The 21,809-nt window shown below is 40.6% G+C and overlaps 1 non-coding gene across 1 annotated transcript; it reads left to right on the plus strand.

The window, feature by feature from the left end:
- The first annotated feature begins 8,193 nt into the window (after nt 1–8,193).
- TRNAA-CGC (transfer RNA alanine (anticodon CGC)) lies at nt 8,194–8,265 on the plus strand. Its single transcript has one exon. It is a non-coding gene; the product is annotated as a tRNA-Ala (tRNA).
- Nucleotides 8,266–21,809: the final 13,544 nt, after the last annotated feature.

The following is a 21,809-nucleotide window of genomic DNA, read 5'->3' on the forward strand; positions in this document are numbered from 1 at the left end:
TTATGATGTGTGTCACTCCCATGAAATGTTTGATGCCAGTATGACACTCGAGTACTTGGCCTCTTCTGAGTTGATTAATTCGAACCCATTCGTTTCATAATTTTTGTCTTCTCTCTTATTCCAAAACATATGTGCTTTCACTTTTTACTGGTATTTTCTAATTCCTAATTTTACCCCAATCCTACATCTGATCTAAAACATTAGGTTGCAGCACGACATCTACCGGTGTCCTTATTCTCTGTCAATCATAATGTCGTCTGCAAATAATCTAAGATTGCGGTTGACGTCGGACCTTGGATCGATAATGTTTATCAAGGAAAGTAGAAGTCCTATAACCCTCCCCAACGCCATTATTGAAGTTATGTCTCTCATAAAGTCAATCCGTCAACGAACCCTTTTTGCTTACGATAAGATAATAATGACCTTAAAAAGTTTACCTTTTTTCTACTTTCAACCATTGCATATTCATCACCGTCATACCCTCCAAGCCACCCAGAAGGTGTGCATTACGGTGCGATAGACCACCGGAGTTCAGCAAATAACCTATTGTCATTGTTTTAGGTAACTGATTCGCAGCAAGAATCATCGTCCGTATTTTTTTTGTTTTTGTTGTGATCACGAATCGTAAGAGGAAAGGAGTACCTGAATCTTCCAGTGCTGCAGTCATATCATTTATCGCACCCGCATTGACCAAACTGCCGATATATTGAGGGAACTTCATTATTCGGTCAGTGACATAAGTCCAATCAAGAGTGTCCTGTGGCTCTCTAATAAATAGCCTTCGTCTCGTCCTCCCGCTTCGACGGACTCCCATCCTAGTTCCTCTGTTCACTGGGAGAAAAATGGAAATGTATCAAGAAAGGTATATCGGAAACCGCAAAGGAAAGTATAGGAACCGTTCATGGTAAATGGACAAGATAACTATGGATCACGGATGAGATGATCTCAAAGATTGACGAGAAAAGGAAGAGTGTAAACATAGAAATAATAAATTGAGGGGAGCAGCAAATAAAGCAAAAGAAGCTTGGTGGAAGACGCAGTGCGAGGATATAGAACGTCTGCAGAGGAATGGTGAAATAGGGCCGCTATACAGCAAGGTTAAATCACGATTGCGGAGTAAGAAGAGAAGATATGTGCTAACAGTTAGAGATAAGTCGCGTAGGATAATAGTTCACATAGTAAAGATCCAAGAGAGATGGAAGGAATATATAAAAGGTATGGTAAAGAACTTAGGCCAACAAGGGTAGACATAGAAAAGGAACTTGACGTAGAGGAAGATAGCTTAGGTCCAGGCATACTCGACGATGAGATAGAAAGGGCTCTAAGGGAGAAGAAACTAAAGAAGGCCGTGGGAGTGGAACTACTGAAATTTATGGGAAAATTTGGGAGGAAGAGGCTATATGTGCTGATTCGTAGTATCTATGAGGAAGGAAACTGGCCGGAAGACTTTGAGGAGTGTTAGTTCCTATTCCGAAAAATGTAAAGGCCACATCATGTGAGGATTACCGGACAATAAGTTTGATATCCCACGCAGCTAAAGTTGTTCTCAGGATCATCTACAAAAGTATAGAGAGTAGGGCATATGATTACTTAGGGGATGATCAGTTTGGGTTTAGGAAGGGGAGAGGTACGCGTGATGCCATTGCAGTAATGAAATCACTAATCGAGAGGTAGGAATGGAAGTAGGAGGGGAATTCTTAAAACCAGTTAGGTTTGCTATATATATATAATACACATACATATACGATATTATATATATATATATATATATACATACATATATATATATATATATATATACTACCTTGATCAAAAAGTTCCCGGAATAACCACCGTGTGGCGCTCCCATCGTTCCGATTTGAGTTCTGTTTTTTTTGTTAAATTGGTACATCTGTTGTTGATATTCCCTTTAAATCTTAGTGTCATAACTTGACATTTGCAAAAGTTACGTAGCCAAGAGTACATCTATCTCTGTGTGTGTTGGCGATTTTTTACAATTGCAGAAATGGATTTAAATTTTCAACAACGAACTTGTATTAAATTTTGCGTAAAAAACGGATTTAGTGGCGCACTGACGTTGGAAATGTTGGAAAAGTGTTTCGGCAACGATTCTCTAAAAAAAACGGTCGTTTACCAGTGGCACGAGCGGTTCAGAAGTGGTCGTGAGTCAATCGAAGATGATGAACGCAGTGGCAGACCATCGACATCGAAAGTCGGTGAAAAAATTGATAAAGTAAAAGAAATGTTGGTCAATAACCGCAAATTAACCATCAGAGAAATAGCGGAGGACTTGAACATTGCCTATGGATCCGCCCAAGACATTGTGGTTAATGATTTGGGTTTCCGTCGTGTAGCAGCAAAGTTGGTTCCAAAAGACCTCAATTTCATGCAAAAAAGAGACCGTGTTGACGTCGCAAAAGACATGATTTGCGAGGCTGAATCCGATCCCACATTCATCAAAAGGATCATTACTGGAGACGAGACGTGGGTTTATGAGTACGACACGCAATCCAGACATCAGGCAAGTGAATGGCGTTCACCAAATGAGCCGAGACCAAAAAAACCACGTCGTTTTCAGTCAAAAAAGAAGGCAATGCTGACGGTTTTCATGGATTACAACGGTGTAGTGCATCATGAATTTTTGCCAGAAGGCCAGACAGTAAACAAAGAGTATTATTTGGGCGTTATGAGACGTTTGCGTGAAGCAATTCGCCGAAAGAGACCAGAAATGTGGGCAGAAAACTCGTGGATTTTGCACCATGATAACGCACCGTCGCACAGTGCTATCATTATTCGTAATTTTTTGACGAAAAATGCAACAAATACCATCCAACAGCCACCGAATTCACCTGATTTGGCTCCCTGTGACTTCTTTCTGTTCAATCGAGTTAAAAAAACCATTACGGGGAACGCGTTTTAGCAGCCGAGAGGAAGTAATGGAAAAATCGCAGGAAGCACTGATGGACATACCGAAAACCGAATATAAAAAATGTTTCGAGGATTGGATCAAGCGCTGGCATAAGTGTGTTGCAGTCGATGGGGATTACTTTGAAGGGGACAATATAGATTTAGATGAATAAACTTGTATTTTTAATTTTATGAATAAATTCCGGGAAATTTTTGATGAAGGTAGTATATATATACATATATACATATACATATACATATATACATATACATATATATATATGTGTATATATATATATATATATATATACACACACACACACCAACATGCCTGGATTTACAAACATTTTTGGCTCTGCTCCCTAGTACCTGGTTTAGGACGTGTTTTATATAGCCATAATGTTTCTAACAATTTCTTTTCCTATTATTTCTATATTTTCCAAGATTTGACGCATCGTCTCACGTATCATCCATGCTAAAACTATGACGTGTTCGTGTATCCTAAGAGCACCAACTTCGATGTCTCGGCGGTATTATGAACCAGGGAGCGATCGAAGAGTTCCTCACACGATGAGAAGACATTCCTCTAATCAAAAAGGTCTGCTCCATTTTTATGACCGAAAGCCAACAGTCTACGATTAAGACCCTCCATAAGACTTCAGATGAGTCATCTGCAGTCAATTCGCGACTCTGCACATGGATAATTAAGCGGAGACATTCACCTCCGCCTCAACCCGTTTCAACCCCTAGAGCACCTCCCTCGAGGAGCACAGATACCACGTTGAGAGGCGTCATCTGTCCCCACATGAGTTAGAATTCGTAGCTTGGGGCACCCCGCATCCTTGACCTCTGCCTTTCTCGCCTGGTATACACCAAGACGACAAGAATCCAACATCTCCCTCTAGACGGACTCAACCTCGCAGGGGGAAAATTATCACTGTGGAAGAATCTACCAATAGCATTTGCGACCATGGTAGCTCCATCGGTGACGCAAAACAACGAGGGTGGGATATGACGGACCACAACTCGAGGTGACCCCTTTGCGGCGAGTGAAATTCACACAACATAATCATCATCGGTAGATCTACCCATAAAAAGTCAGTTTTTGATGTTTTCTTCGACGTTTTATCTTGACTTCTCCTTCACCTATTTATTAATACCTTCGTCAACCCTTCGTTTTTTTCTACCTGCCTTAATGAAAAATCCAATTTTTTTCTCTTCCTCTCCCTCGCTTGCCCAACAACTCCTGTCTCCGACGGGTTCCAACCTCTGATTACCTTTAAACATCTTCCTAACTGCCTTATTCGGATTTCCCCAATAACTTTCTGTCTTCCCCACCCTATAACTTCATCGTTAGTCTTCTTCATTCAATACAACTTATTTTCTCCATTCTTCTCCAAACCTACATCTCATTATGACTCTAATCTGAGGTTATCCTCTTACCTCAAGGAATAGGCTTTATATCCTTACGCTGTGGTTCATACCATGCTAAAATCTCAATTGATCTTGAATGGAGGAATTGTATTCGCCAAGAAAATACATTCACACGACTTTAGTTGTTGTAATTTTTGAAACTTGGCGTGAACGCATTTGGTGCGACGACCAGTCCATCGCCGCTGAGGTAAAATGTGACCGCTGTTGTTGGTTGCTTGAGGAACCGTCGCAAAATGACTAGGACGTCTCTCTCGCCAGCAGAGAGCGCCAATGGTCGCTTTCATTGCACCCGTCGAAGGCAGATCCCCGAAAATCACTTGCTCTCTTCTAACTATGGCAAGAGTACGCCCTATGGTGCGCCCTATATATATACATACTACCTTGATCAAAAATTTCCCGGAATTTATTCAGAAAATTAAAAATACAAGTTTATTCATCTAAATCTATATTGTCCCCTTCAAAGTAATCCCCATCGACTGCAACACACTTATGCCAGCGCTTGATCCAATCCTCGAAACATTTTTTATATTCGGTTTTCGGTATGTCCATCAGTGCTTCCTGCGATTTTTCCATTACTTCCTCTCGGCTGCTAAAACGCGTTCCCCGTAATGGTTTTTTAACTCGATTGAACAGAAAGAAGTCACAGGGAGCCAAATCAGGTGAATTCGGTGGCTGTTGGATGGTATTTGTTGCATTTTTCGTCAAAAAATTACGAATAATGATAGCACTGTGCGACGGTGCGTTATCATGGTGCAAAATCCACGAGTTTTCTGCCCACATTTCTGGTCTCTTTCGGCGAATTGCTTCACGCAAACGTCTCATAACGCCCAAATAATAATCTTTGTTTACTGTCTGGCCTTCTGGCAAAAATTCATGATGCACTACACCGTTGTAATCCATGAAAACCGTCAGCATTGCCTTCTTTTTTGACTGAAAACGACGTGGTTTTTTTGGTCTCGGCTCATTTGGTGAACGCCATTCACTTGCCTGATGTCTGGATTGCGTGTCGTACTCATAAACCCACGTCTCGTCTCCAGTAATGATCCTTTTGATGAATGTGGGATCGGATTCAGCCTCGCAAATCATGTCTTTTGCGACGTCAACACGGTCTCTTTTTTGCATGAAATTGAGGTCTTTTGGCACCAACTTTGCTGCTACACGACGGAAACCCAAATCATTAACCACAATGTCTTGGGCGGATCCATAGGCAATGTTCAAGTCCTCCGCTATTTCTCTGATGGTTAATTTGCGGTTATTGACCAACATTTCTTTTACTTTATCAATTTTTTCACCGACTTTCGATGTCGATGGTCTGCCACTGCGTTCATCATCTTCGATTGACTCACGACCACTTCTGAACCCCTCGTGCCACTGGTAAACGACCGTTTTTTTTAGAGAATCGTTGCCGAAACACTTTTCCAACATTTCCAACGTCCGTGCGCCACTAAATCCGTTTTTTACGCAAAATTTAATACAAGTTCGTTGTTGCAAATTTAAATCCATTTCTGCAATTGTAAAAAATCGCCAACACACACAGAGATAGATGTACTCTTGGCTACGTAACTTTTGCAAATGTCAAGTTATGACACTAAGATTTAAAGGGAATATCAACAACAGATGTACCAATTTAACAAAAAAAACAGAACTCAAATCGGAACGATGGGAGCGCCACACGGTGGTTATTCCGGGAACTTTTTGATCAAGGTAGTATATATATATCATTCATTCCCTTCTTCCCCTCTTCGCCTGCCCGCTCTCCCAAAGGGCTCCCCTTCCTATTAAGAGCTCCCCTTGTCAGCATCCCACTCCATCACCCAATACGATATTCTCCTTTTCCCTCTTCGGATTTCACCAGCGCCAGACTGCTTCTATACATTCATGCACCATTTTTTTAAACTTCCCTGCTGTTGACCTTTCTCCCTCTGCCCTAATAACTTCTTAATTCTTCTCCACACCCACATCCATCCTCGTCCTCTCTCGCCTCGAAGACCAGGGGTCGAGTCCACGTCAATATACCCTCCATAGTAGTCTTAATTACAGAATAACAGGGTGAGCGGTGTAGTCAATCTTCATGACTTATGCCACTAGGCGTCTCCCACAAAGTTGCAGTGCCCTTCATAGTCTACATTAAGATGATACTGTGCAAGCCACCGCTAGGGGTGTGTGGCAGGGGGTGATTTCATACCAGGCATGAGTCATTGAAGTTGAAGTTTAACTTCGCCTGTTCCCAAGAAATAAGTCAAATAATATGACTAATTTGTAAATGCGCTCGTGGGTGAATGCATTTTTTGCTATTATATAAGCTGCGTTACTATTTATGGAAAAATTACAACTCGACACACTCCGCCACCCCATAAATTGAGGGAAATATTTTCAATCAGTTCATCACGCTGATTAACATCTCTCTACCTGCTTCATGCACTGACTCTTTGAAAAGACACGGCTGCCGGGAGAGAGAGAGAGAGGAGCCGGAAATATAATGCGCCGCTACATCTCGCGGCAGGTCGAGAAAGTGCTAGGACAACTGGCTTGTGAAGACGTGTGGAATGTGTATCGAGCCGTTTAGGGGTTCCAGGGCCACAATGAATACACCTACAATTTGTTGTAAAAGAAAAAATAATATAAACATAATACACAACCTATCTAGAAGAAAATGCAATGAATTTCACCGAAAGAGGAACTTCGCCAGTAACTCTTGAACCTGCCGTGAAGGAACTCAATGCTAAACTAGGTTCGGTGATTCGCCGATGATGATGCTCTGAATCGCGCTAGATGCGAGGCAGCTGTGTTTCTACTGTGCCCAAGGAAGCAGCCCTGGCATGTAAGCCAATGTATAATCAAGGAATTTTCGCAACTTCTCAGTAAAACCCTCCGAATACATAATAACCCTCGTTTGCGAAAAAGTATTCATAAATTGCATTCTAGAACGGAATCTGCACTGTTTATGGGCGCAGGTACCTACCTACTTCGTTAAACAACCAGTACATTATTCAGATTTTGCGCTGTATTCTTTATTTTACCCAGGAAAGCAAAATGAGTGTTCATCCTAGCAACTTGGATAAAAAGAGAGAGTTGCTAATTAAAAGACAATTTGCAAGGAAATTTCGCAGTCATAGTAGATACAGAAATTATTCTCATCGAGAGATTTACGAATGCCAGCAGGGATTGAGGCCGTCCAAACCTCATTTCGAATTCGGATAAACTATGATAAACTTGGATAAATTTCGCCGATAACGTGTATAAATATGCAGGATGCATCACTTCGCAAAAGATAAATACTACGTCAAACCACTAATCTGAATGCCAAATGCTACTATCAGTGCTCTCAAACGTTTTCGTATCAATTATGACTGCGAATTTTCTCGCAAATACTTTTCTTCTAATATGCCATTTGTTAGAAAGGATTAACATGGAAAACTTTATGAACCCTCATTTAGGCATTATTGTTGTTGCCAAAGTACGAAGGTACCTTATTATCTCAAAATAATCGGCGCGTAGTAAGGGCACAAATTTAAAAACGGGCGAATAACTCAATATTTCGAGTTAATAAGCACATGAACTTCATATGTTCAACATTAATTATAATTCTTGAGCTAGAATAACAGTTTAAAAATCCGACACATAAGGTTTCAATCTAGCGCCACCTCACTCGGCGCAGGAATATTCTTAAAAACTGGGTTTAATCCAATATGTCCGCCATAAAGAAAAAAAAGATCCAGCGAGGATGGAATTCTTGGCATCGCACGGTGAGAGTAAACAAATTAAATCAATGACATTGAAAACATTGAAGAATGCTGTGCAAGAGTTTTTCAATTGGTATATATTACTGTTTGACAGCACTTCATGTTCACCGGGGGTGTAACTCAGTGGTAGAGTGTCTGCTTCGCATGCTGAAAGTCCTGGGTTCAAATCCCAGCACCTCCACAATATTTTTTTTCAATTTTTGTTCCACTGGAAGTAATTGACGGCTAATTTATTTCGTTTGCGTTATTTGGGTTCAAGGAAAATGTTTTTCTCTAAAAAAATATCGAATTCATTAATTTTGAGATGGATCACCCTGTTCGCTCGCTGTGTTGAGTTCTTCTGCCACACTGTACACATTGTCGATTGGGAAATTATGATTGAAGCTGGGTAATGAGAAAATAAAATATGAAGAGGAAATATTTTTATTTTGTTTAGTGAAAAGACCACTTTATCCACAAGTTCTTGAAATGAATTCTAGAAGGGCAGCTTCCTCTATTGTTTGAGATTCTCACTTATTATTGTTACCACATGGATCACTAATGACTCTTCAAGTTCATTTAGAAAAATCACGACCACTAGTACTAAAATTTAAATTTTACGTCTTCAATCATGACGCATATCTTAAGACCGGTTTTTCATGGTGACGCCCTGAGCTTAGATGTCTAAAATTTACGGCTACAGCTAAATGATCTCGACATCTCTATCATTTTATACTAGTTTTCCGAACAGATAAGTGACTGAATAATAAAAGAAATTCACTTGCTTGTTGCATTACACATGCAAAAGTAATCCTTAATGTCGTCAGAGCCATTTTAAGTATATTACTATTACTTAAAATGCATTTTTTTATCAAATCGAACCCAATCGAGCAGTAATTAAGAACGTGTAAATTCCAATTTCATTACAAATGCTTAATAAATTCAAATCAATAACCTTGAAAGTGCAGTTATTTTTAATTTGATTCATTTCAAAAGTCAGTTTTCAAATTTACAATATACATAAAACCCTTCCGTTTGGCTAAAAAAGGAACCCTTTTAATGCGATTAACCTACACGAAGCCATCAACAGAGAGAGCATCTGCATAAAAACTTGAGAGGAAGAGCGGCAATTAAATTTTAGCACTTATATTAAAAGAGCTGGCAGTACACGAAAGGATACTGACACCGATTCTTTTTGAGGTCTTTTGAAATAAGTGCTGAAATTTCCATCGACTACTGACATGAAACGCTAATCAACCCGGATGCTGATTTCGATAAATAAACGGCCATGCGGGTAAGGGTCTTCCTGCACCCATGAAATTTCCGCATATTGGGAAAGAGGCGCACTGAGACATCCCGGCAAGTTGTGTTTTTTTCACTATCCGCCTGAATGATTGAACGCAGAGGCTGGACTGGCTGGATTCGAGCCCGGAATTCTAGCATCTGTAGCCAGGCAGGCTACTGCTCTTCGTAGGCGGTCGAAAATATGTCATAACATTTAATGAACGTATTATGAATGACAAATTCATCAATATGTCGACAAAATGCAAAACTATTTCTAATTTCAAATTTGCGCAGTGGAAGTTTAGTTTTGAACTTGATTTTCAGATACTACTGGGCAGCGCGGTTGCCTACACGCAGTAAAATGGGCTCTCGAGTGCATGGCTGTAAACTCGAATCTCAGCTACAACTGGAGGCCAGTGGGGAACTGCGGAAAGGGGGGGGGGTGGCCTTTCTCCATTCGCCTCTGAATGAGCCTATGTATTTAGTAAGCCAGGGGGCGTTTCTAGCGAGAACTGCGGTCGCTCACGCTCTACCAAACGCCAAATCTTACCTCGTGCCGGAGGATGGTTAAGCTGATCAGCGTATGGTTGATTATTTTAGTTCCACATTACATAGTATCGACCGATTATGTTACCCGATAAAAATCGTGTGATTAAAATGATGAAGTAATGGACAATTATGCAGTTGTTCAGCATACACACACTGACGTTTATCAATGATTTGTCATTTTGTTTGTGTCGATTATATGCGCTCAATAGGAGACAAATTTCGAATTCGCGGCTTACCCTCCACATATGGAACGAACTTTTTCGAGTTTCGTGTCATCCACTTGAAGATGCCGCGAAGTGTTGAAACCCGGATCGTGTAAATGTAAATACTATTGTGCAATTCACAATTGTTAATCATGAATTCTCCCCAATATGGAAAGTTTCCATAAAGATTAACCTGGAACTATACGATTCATATTATCATTATTAAAGTACGAGGTGTGTTTAAAAAGTAAAGTGACTTTATATTTGCATGAAAAATATTTATTTATTTTTCAATATTCAAATTGGCCCGTTCAAAGCAATCCCCCTCAGGTTTAATACACTTGTGCCAACGCCTTTTCCATTTTTCGAAGCAATTCTAATAAGCAATTTTTAGTATCGCCTTGAGCTCTTCCAGCGATGCAGTCTTATCTCCTCAATCGTTGCAAATCTCCGTTCTTTCATAGGTCTTTTCAGTTTTGGGCACAGGAAAAAGCCACAGGGGGCCAAACCCGATGTATATGGTGGCTGAGGCACGATTAAGGTGTTGTTTTTGGCCAAAAAAGTCTCTCACAAGTAACGATGAGTGATCATGTGCATTATCGTAATGCCATAGCTATAAATTCTTTTTCCACAATTCCGGACGTTTTTTCGTATTGCTTTTCGCAAACGGCGCATGACTACGAGGTAGAACTCCTCATTGACCGAACAACCATGTGATAAGAACTTCTGATAGACTACGTCGCGGTAATCGAAGAAAACAGTGAGGAAAACCTCGACCTTTGATCGAACCTAGCGTGCATTTATCGGTCTTGGTTCTGCTGGGTTCTTCCATAAGGACGATTGGGCTTTGGTTTCGACGTCATAACCATATACCCATCATTTGTCGACAGTTGTGATCCTTGTGAGCAAATCAGGATCATCATCGACGTCATTCAACAGCTCCTGACCGACGCTCATGCGACTGTTCTTCAGGTCAAAATTAAGCAGTTTCCGTACAAACTTCGCTGACACTCGTCTCATACCCAAAACATCTAAAAACATTGCATGGCACGAGCCAACTGATATGCGAACATCCTCAGTAACTTGAAATGATTCGACAATTTTTCAAAACAAATTTCATCACTGCTTTAACGTTTGCATGTGTTGTTGATGTGCTGGGGCGTCCAGAGAGAGGTTCGTCATTGGCATCTTCCAAGCCATCTTGTAAGATGCCAATGACGTATCGTATACCACTGTCACTATTTCAAGTGTTTTGGAGCGCTTAATTCCATTTTGACACAAAATGTGATGCAAATTCTTTGACCCATTTCTTTTTACAGCAGAAAATCGCCGAGCACACCGAAATACGTTTAACATTTGTATCTGCCAATAACAAACTAAATATACTATATTATTGAAACTGTACACAATTGTTTGGGACATATGTACCAACACAACAAAACAAAAAAATCGAAAATCAAATGTATGTTGTCCACGAAATTTGAAAAGTCACCTTACTTTTAGAACACACCTCGTATACACGTGCAAGTAGACAGTGCCAGCCATCAACAAATCGTTTGCATCACAATCTAGCGTGTCTATCTGAAACAAAAGCATCAAACATCTGGACACTAATATCTATCTCGAAAGAGACAGCAAATAACTAACATTCATAAAAAAATCTAAACTAAGCTGTACTACGTATTAAGCTATGTAGGTTCAACAGATTACCAAAAAAAATAAACGTAAGTAATACAATAAAAGGGAACCGAACAACAATCTCTATCACAAAAAATTTCATCTCATTAGCAATAGATTCTCATTCAATATTAAATAAAACTTACCTGATACACACAAAGCTAATATTGCAGAAGGTAGTAATTATTTGTTCATTTACTTATCACTAAAAAATTAATTATAATTTAAGAAAAAAATTGCGATACATGTATAAATTATTCGCATTGGGAAAAATCCCTTTACACTGAGTTGAGTTAGAGAATTCGCACAAATGAACAAATGGCGGAGAATTCCCACACATTTTTCATACATACATTTTCCAAGATGACATAATTTATTTGTACAAATAACATACATTTTATTTGTAAAACGAATGTCCGATACTTATTCAAAGATTCACTTGAATTTAGTGACCCAAATTCGATGGACTAGGGAAACTCTCGAAATCTAAACCATCACTGTCGATGCCTAAAACCTGTCCTTCTTAGAGATTTCTTCCATCAGAGGTAATTTTATACGAATAACTATATAATTTGTTATTGATTTCAGAGATATGCGCTTGCCTTGACGTATCTTGAACTATTTCAGTATTTTATGAGTCTCCGTTAAAAGCCGAATATTAACTAACTTGGGGTTGACAAGAAAAAATTCTTAGATTTCCCCAAAAATTCCATCCTCACAAGCTATTGTCACGCAAGAAGTGCGAGTAGCGACATAATTCTTTATGTGGCAGCGTGCTAAGCGACATGTTTTTGGAATTTCTTACCCAAAAATGGTTGCATGGAATAGCACTCACAAGGGGGTAAAATAAATCATTGAGAACATTGTTGTTCGTTGTTACGTTGTTCAATTGACTGTTCAACCGCATTCATTACGCCACAAAATATACACGCTTTTTTATTTGAAAACATCTTTAAAAATTTATTTAGATTTCTTCACTGATGGCGTCAGAATCTGGTCAGCCGACCCCACTAACAAAGTTTAATCATTCAAATGGGCATCGCCGCCAGCATCGCAACTTTTTTTTACCTTGTTACTACATATGCATTGTATTGCTTCATAATTTGCCAGCGGCCTCCCGTCAAAGCATCGCTCAAAAAATGAAACCTTTCGGAGCAACACTACTGACAGACGTCGTACCTTATGCGCAACGAAGGACTATTGACTCTAAAGTAGCTTAGCGAGTTACGTGGATCCTTTTCACCAGAGACCAAGGTTGCCCATACGTAACTCAGACATCAGCGCAATTAGGCGCCGAGTGGATTGTCCGGTAAGGCTAGCAGGTAACGCACAGAGGCGTTGCGTGGTTTAAGAATCCACTTCGAAGGCGAGTGAACTGGCGTTAACATGCATCGCAACCACGCAATTCCATTGTCATTCTCGGAGAGGTTCGACTCTTGGATGGAGCAGGGGTCGTTCCAGTCGCTCTATTCGAGAGAGATAGATTATTTCGGTCAAATCGTCGTCGGATTGGGTAAATAAACAGGGTGTACAGCCCAATTTTATTATTCGTTGGCTTCGAACATTTTAAAAAGCATTAATTAATCCCATTATTAATTTTTAGCGTAACGCTTGAAAAGAGTCGCAGCAGGCCTCAGAGCAGCAACTATGTCGATGGTGATATTGAGCGTGTGTAGATATGACTCCATAAAAATCAATTAATTCGATATAATTCGAACACTATCGAGATCAAAACCAGTTTGATATACGAGCCAACACCTTCCCCGCTTAAAATCGATCGTCGACAGCTCGATGTCGTCGTCGACAGGGTTGCCGAAAGGCGTGGGTGGGATAGAGAGGGGTTCCGAGGCGAAGCACGAGACTCTTTGCGTGTGCGCTGGCGGAAACTCCTCTAAATGTCAAATGAGGGCAGCACTCTTTCTCGCCCTTGTCTCGGAATGCTAATACGGGATTCATTATCGTCGAGTGAGTAATGAATAGGAAGGATGAATGCGCATTCCTCCCCTTCGCCCGATCTCCCTCTCTCTCTCGCTGAAGTGGAATTCCCGCCACACCTGCTCGCGGGGGCCGTCGCTCCGCCTTAGGCATGCGGGAGGGAGGCAAACGTTCTCGCGGGAGCGTTGCATTCAGTGAGGGGGGGTTGGGGGGAGAAGAACTTACTGGCGCACTTCCTTCGCGCACAGGGTGGCGGAGGGAGAGAGACGCAACTTTTTGAAGAGCCAAGGCACGGATGGATGCATGGCAAAACTCCAGCAATTCAAGCGCGCCAAAATAGCTGCGCAAACATTTTTGCGCAATCTCCATGGAGACCGGAGAACTTAAAATGTGAGCGGGAGAGCATTTATCGCGTTTATCTCCCTTCGACGAAAGGCAAGAATGGAAGCTCAGAGGCGAGCGTGGGCAATGGAGCACATGTGACAAATGGGGAGAGCAGAAAAAGCCTCATTCGGAAGAAATTGTAGACTTCGAAGTAGCAGTAGCAGTCGCGAAAAATAAACCTGAAAACCCCTTTCTATTAGCAGTTTTTATGGGGAGTGACCGACAGCAAAGGTCATTTGCGCCATTAGGGATGGATGGGAAAGGAAGGGTGGAGAGAAACACAGCGTCGGCCAACTCTTAACGAAAGGCGCCAAGGGGTCCGCAGCTTAACGTCCCATCCGACGGACGTCGTACCGTCGTAACCCACTCGGTGGGAAGCCTGTGCGCTATCCACCGCACCATCTCGATCCCCAAAATCGTTTCTAATTCCAACTCAATATCTTTCATTACGAGCATTGGGGTCGCAAATGTGCAGTATCTTCAGGATATTGAGGGTGACCACGACAACGAAGGCAGTGCAATTGAGCATATTAAAGTGGAAGCATAAAAAGCGCTCTTTTTTATCGCGAAGTGGTCCGCCATACCACGCCGAAAATGTTTCCTTGGAATAGAAAAAATAGTCGACGAAGATAAGTTTGTCTTAAACGATCATTAAGTAAACGTAAAATCTCCAAATAAGTCATGCGGTAAAATATATATATCAAACTAATGTTTTATTCAAGCCCGATATTGATTGCTACAAGCTAGCGATTTTCCTGCAGTTGGCACCAAAATCGAATACAAAATACTTTTGCAAGTGCTCGACAGTGAAATTTCATTGGAGAAGGTCGTCCTGAGTATGTTCCGAGGATTTTAATACTAAACAAGACGTGGAGAGAGACCACTTCAGAGACCTCCTCATCGGTCGCCGGAGTATTCTGCAGCCTCACAACATACTAAAAAGCATTTCATTGAATATTCTACCGCGAGGACATCAGATACTCCTCGACAACCACATAACTGCAGAGCGAAATCTTATCACCCGAGGAGAACGCGCGGCAGAACTTTTGGTTGTTTGATTTGAACGGGTCGTTCACAGCCAAGTTCATGCATTACCAGTGATTGATCAAAAAATTATATCCAATACTGTTTTCTCAAATTACCAAAACAAAGTATTTGTTCAGAAATAAACGCAAGCAATCAGGGCTAATTGAAATCCTGCGATTTAACATCAAAGGTAAAACGATGAGGAAATCATGCAAAGCAGTAGGTTGTCCTAAATTTTCTCCCACCAAAATCCTCTGTTATCAACCCGAAGGTCGGCTTGATAGGTTATAGAGAGTAGAGCTCACCTAGTACTATGCCCAGCAGCGCGTGAAATTCACACATGAGCTGGGTGTTAAGGGGGGGCAGTTACTTTTCTGGTGCCGCCTATGGTTTTCCAGAGCATCTGGTCCCTAAAAAGGCACAGGCTGTATGAGGGTGTCCAGTGGCATCACTTGGGATCAGAGACAAGAAGGAACAGCAATTACAGAGCTATTCCCTCACATTGTAAGTTCATGGAACATATAGTTGCTGGTTCGTTAGTGAGACATCTGGATATTCAAGAGTTAATGATGGCAAACCAGCACGATTTACGCTAGGGTAAATCGTACGAGACAAACTTGCGCTTTTTGTTCATGATATCTTTGGTTCAGAATAGAGCAATATTCCAGTGGATGCGGTTATTCTAGGCTTTAAAAAAGCTTTCGAGAAAGTATGTACATCACAGTAAACTATTCACCAATCTAGAAGCCTATGGCATAGATAAAAATATCCTGAGCTGTATCAAAGACTTTTTGAATGGCATACACAGGGTAGTCATATATGGTGTTAGCTCTAATGCAGTCGACGTTACGTCAGATGTTCCCAAGGGAAGTGTAATCGGAACTCTTTTATTCCTACTTTACGCTAATGACATGAACTCCGTGGTTAAGATACGATAAGATTAAGATACGTTTATATGCCGACAATGCAGTGGTCTACGGAGATATCCGTAATCCTGAGGATATCGTAGCTTTAGCAGATGATCTACATGCTATACAACGCTGGTGCAACACTTGGCAATTAGAATTAAACTTAAAAAGGCGCGAAGTGATGAATTGTTGGAATAAAACAGTTCCCTCCCGAACGTCGACTGCATCAGGAATGCCGAAATATGTGAAGACTAGATTAAATGCCTCGGCGTTACCCTCACTCACGACCAATCCTGTGTGAAACACATACGAGGAATATGTGGACAAGTTAACAAAAAATTAGGATTTATTAGAAGAGTCCTCGGTAAATTTGATGAAAAGATCAAAGAGAAATGTTATCTTTCGCTGGTAAGGCGTTATTTAGAATATGCTGCTGGTATATGGGATCCTCGTTAATTCTTGAATTGGATCGCGTGCAAAAGAGGAGCTAGATTTGTAAAACTTTGTTATGATAAACAGAGTAGCGTATAAATATTATTAGCGGAGCTAAGTTGGGATTCGCACAACAAGCGAAAGTTAAATTACAGAGTAAATGTCCTGCGTAAATTGGAAGGCTGTACTTAAGCGATAATTTTGAAAATAAATCATTAGCCCCATCGTACTACGGTAGGAGACATCAGATAAATACAGTGAGAGAGATTAAATGTAGTAAAGATAAGTTTAAGATATCATTTTACTACGAGCGATGAGGGATTGGAAAAAGTGGTGTCTTGCAGGGTTCTATAAGATTATAAAATGAATAACAATAATCAAAACTCCGGTCAATAGCCCAGCGCTTCACCAACTGGACTACCATGTCTTCGTATTTGCTCATACTTAGCAAAATTGGTGACATTACATAAAAGTACATCAATGTACAATAGTGTGGAATACTAAGATGCTTACAATTTATATCATAAGCAATTTAGGCATAAAAATTTGAAGTTAAAACAAAGAAACACGAAAGGGTAGTAATACATTTGTTACAATCTAATAATATGCCTTTCAAAATTCACAGTCCATAAAATGAAGCGGGTATTTAAAGAAGAGGTCCTGAAACAGGCCGTACCATACAACACCAACATGAGAAGCATCTCAATCCCACCGCCTTTAACGTATAGGTAAGCGTCCAAGAAGGGCTGAGATGTCGAGAATGCTTTCCGCTCGCGTCTCGCAGCTTAAATTTTCATACTTACTCGAAAACTATTGCATATTGCAACCTCTTGGAAGCCTACCGGGTGTTGAGGCTACTGACATGAGAGTCCCAAGGTCAAATCCAGGGAAATGCCTTAGGACAAACACATCTAGGCGGTGCGAGTTTCTGACCGAATGGACTCATCGCCAGGATCCCCCGTGAAAGGCGCACGCGGAAATACGCATAGAATCTCTTTTTCATGAATGCCCAGCTATGAAGTGAGCAGATCCACCCGATGACTTGGTTCCCACACTGCTCCACATATCGCGTGTTCCCAAGGTGGAACCTACTATATATTATCTGTCTATAGACAACTTCGGAGAGCAATGAAGGTTGTAACGTAATTGCCACGCTTGCCATGCCGAGCGTTCGTTCTCCCTCGCCAGGTACACAATCATATCGAACCTTAGAGTCAGATTATATTTACTTAAAGACTAAAGTTCACGATTAATTCAAACATATCAATTATTTCATGATGTAAACAGACACATACGTGCGAACGTGCACGAATTATTTTTTGCATGAGCTAATATGTATTAAAATGCAGTTATGAACAAATATTTGTGCATGTATGGCTCGTGTCCCAACATCCCACGTCAGATAACTACGACAGGTCGAAAGCGCAGTACATTTGTTTCGAGTTGCTATATTCAATACCATCTACTCTGCGTAAAATGTCGAATTTTAAGCGCTCGCCCATACCTCCGTGGAGCCTTTAATGAGAGTTTGATATTTTGGAGAAATTGATATTCATTTATGAAATTCAAATGAATTCCTTCATTGAATTCGCTTACGTCTTTGAGCCATGGGCGGCAAGGAGAGCAGGAGACGATCGTCCCCACCTCCCTCTAGGATGTGAGAGGAAGGCCAATGTCCATCACCACTTGCTTCTGTGTGAAGCATCGCTTCATTGGTCGCCATGGAACTAATGCCCATTATGTCAACTACTTTTTAGTTTCCATTTTTAACGTCTTCCCTTAAATTTAGCTTTTTAGAGGAATTATTTATATCGTATGTTTGAAAAATTGTAACAATGAGTTGATAAAAAAAAGTCCTTGTTTTAGTTTGAACACATACTACCTTGATCAAAAATTTCCCGGAATTTATTCAGAAAATTAAAAATACAAGTTTATTCATCTAAATCTATATTGTCCCCTTCAAAGTAATCCCCATCGACTGCAACACACTTATGCCAGCGCTTGATCCAATCCTCGAAACATTTTTTATATTCGGTTTTCGGTATGTCCATCAGTGCTTCCTGCGATTTTTCCATTACTTCCTCTCGGCTGCTAAAACGCGTTCCCCGTAATGGTTTTTTAACTCGATTGAACAGAAAGAAGTCACAGGGAGCCAAATCAGGTGAATTCGGTGGCTGTTGGATGGTATTTGTTGCATTTTTCGTCAAAAAATTACGAATAATGATAGCACTGTGCGACGGTGCGTTATCATGGTGCAAAATCCACGAGTTTTCCGCCCACATTTCTGGTCTCTTTCGGCGAATTGCTTCACGCAAACGTCTCATAACGCCCAAATAATACTCTTTGTTTACTGTCTGGCCTTCTGGCAAAAATTCATGATGCACTACACCGTTGTAATCCATGAAAACCGTCAGCATTGCCTTCTTTTTTGACTGAAAACGACGTGGTTTTTTTGGTCTCGGCGCATTTGGTGAACGCCATTCACTTGCCTGATGTCTGGATTGCGTGTCGTACTCATAAACCCACGTCTCGTCTCCAGTAATGATCCTTTTGATGAATGTGGGATCGGATTCAGCCTCGCAAATCATGTCTTTTGCGACGTCAACACGGTCTCTTTTTTGCATGAAATTGAGGTCTTTTGGAACCAACTTTGCTGCTACACGACGGAAACCCAAATCATTAACCACAATGTCTTGGGCGGATCCATAGGCAATGTTCAAGTCCTCCGCTATTTCTCTGATGGTTAATTTGCGGTTATTGACCAACATTTCTTTTACTTTATCAATTTTTTCACCGACTTTCGATGTCGATGGTCTGCCACTGCGTTCATCATCTTCGATTGACTCACGACCACTTCTGAACCGCTCGTGCCACTGGTAAACGACCGTTTTTTTTAGAGAATCGTTGCCGAAACACTTTTCCAACATTTCCAACGTCAGTGCGCCACTAAATCCGTTTTTTACGCAAAATTTAATACAAGTTCGTTGTTGCAAATTTAAATCCATTTCTGCAATTGTAAAAAATCGCCAACACACACAGAGATAGATGTACTCTTGGCTACGTAACTTTTGCAAATGTCAAGTTATGACACTAAGATTTAAAGGGAATATCAACAACAGATGTACCAATTTAACAAAAAAAACAGAACTCAAATCGGAACGATGGGAGCGGCACACGGTGGTTATTCCGGGAACTTTTTGATCAAGGTAGTATTTCTAGTTTTAACTATTCATGGTATTCTACCGGTTAAGGTAGGTTTTGGATGAACACAGATTAAACAATTGCACAGCAGTTAATGCACTTGCCTCTCCTATGAGAAGCACAACCTGGCATTAGACACATTCAATTCCGCATACCTGCGAAGTTTTTCCTCAAACCTAAATATGCTCAAACAGAAATTTGAGACCAAAACCAACGAATTAATTTCCTTGCTTTACGGAAACAAAGAAACCACTCAAGTAATTTGAATACCTACATTCCAAAAAAATGGGTTTGATAATTATTCAAATCATTTAGTAGACTGGGTCTCACAGTAGTCTCCTCTCGTCTCTTTCTCCTTCCGTGATTGTCATTCACTCCACGTTGCCCTTGGCCGCAATACCCCGCGGCGTGTCTCGCGGGGGAGTACTTCAGCGGAAGGTAGAGAATGCCGTTCCAAGTGCCCAACCATTAGTGTTCTGATTTCGCCGTTCCTTACGCAAAAATAAAGTTTTAACCATACGCTTAAGTTTAAAAAAAACCGCAAGGTTCCACGTGAAAATTTGTAGGTACGAATTTCTCAAGAAACCTGGAGGAATTTTCTGCGTATGAGCTTGAACCACTAGTGGGAATGTTAGAGCCGTGAAGATATTGCGGCGAGTGGGTCGACACACTAGAATCTCGAACAGTTCAAACGGTGTCGCCGCAGCCATCTGAAGGGAATTATTCCGATATTTTTCGAACGCAACCAACCCCCTTCAGTGCATGTAGATTTGCAACACCTATTAGTAGGAAATGTTGGCTGCTGGCCTGGTCTTGCTGAATAAGAGATCAAGTATGGCGCCTTGTTTTTCGGGGCCTGATAAATAACCAGGAAGGTTTGAGATTTAGAATTTATGCACCAATTTTCTGTGTGACAATTTAAATTAATTTTGCGTTGGTCCAAGTAACTAGACAACACGAAAGGCCGGGAGCTATCAAAACACGCTTCTTCTTATATTTCAATGGTCTCAGTAAACTGGTTCGAGTAGGTTTGCGGATTTTAAGTTCAATGTACTCCGATAAAACGCGATTTCACTGGTTTCATTTTGATATGCTAAAATCCACTCCTGATAAAAAGAAAAAAAAACAAGGGAGCAGTCTTGACATAGATTTGACAAATTACTTAAGCGCAAATGTAACGTAAGTAATAAAATTCGCACAAACTTAACTTGGAATATGTTATATTCAATCAGAATCCTGACGATCCTGGTGCTTATATCATTTACTAATCAATTATCAGTTGAATTTTCCACTTCAGTTTACATCCATTATTTAAAATGAAGAACTATAAAGTGTCCACCATTGATCGTTCAAAATTTCAATGGTTGCTAATCAAACGAGACTCACGTAACCTTAAATAGTGCAATCTTTATTTTTCTGCTGACCCAAGTTTCAGATAGTTTACACGAAACAGTGGCAGAACGACGCGCACCCTTGCGAGTGATTAAAGGCAGTATCCATGAGGAAATCCGCTAAGCGGGCAGAATACCTTGACACCACCCTTATTTATCAACATGAGCTAAATTCACGGCTCAGAAAATCGTTCAAGAGTGGCTGATACAAGCAAACAGAGATGCTAATTGCTATCACTACAGGGAAGGAAAAACAAACCGATGGAAATTTATTATTCTTTAGACCGGTTGGCAATTTAGCTGATACCAGTGGATTTCCATAAGGATAGATACATATTGGAATGATATTTGGAGATCTTGAAATGCTGAAAGCCTAAAAACAGGATTAAAATTTAGTTGAACAATTTACGAGAGATTTCTGAGCTAATTCGTCCATATAATACGACACTTTCAGTTCTTTCTCCTTTCTAGAGCTGCTATGGTATTTCCCGCATAAAATTGCCGATAGGTACAGATACACAGGTAATAAATAAAAATGTAATAAATGAGACATGGTAGACAAAAAACTAGGGCGTGATGGAAAAGCCTCAAGAAAAGGATCAAGGGGAATGAAATCTAAACGAGATCACCCTGTAGAAAAGTACAGCTTCCACTTGAAATGGTATTGTTGGACAATGCTGTCTTTTTGTACTGCAGTTACATTATTTTAATATTGAGAGACTACCGGAAGCGTTACTTTAGAGAAACTTTAAAGCG

The sequence above is a fragment of the Hetaerina americana genome, unplaced genomic scaffold, assembly GCF_022747635.1.
Source record: "Hetaerina americana unplaced genomic scaffold, ioHetAmer1.1.p SCAF_10, whole genome shotgun sequence".
Taxonomy (NCBI): Eukaryota; Metazoa; Arthropoda; class Insecta; order Odonata; family Calopterygidae; genus Hetaerina; species Hetaerina americana.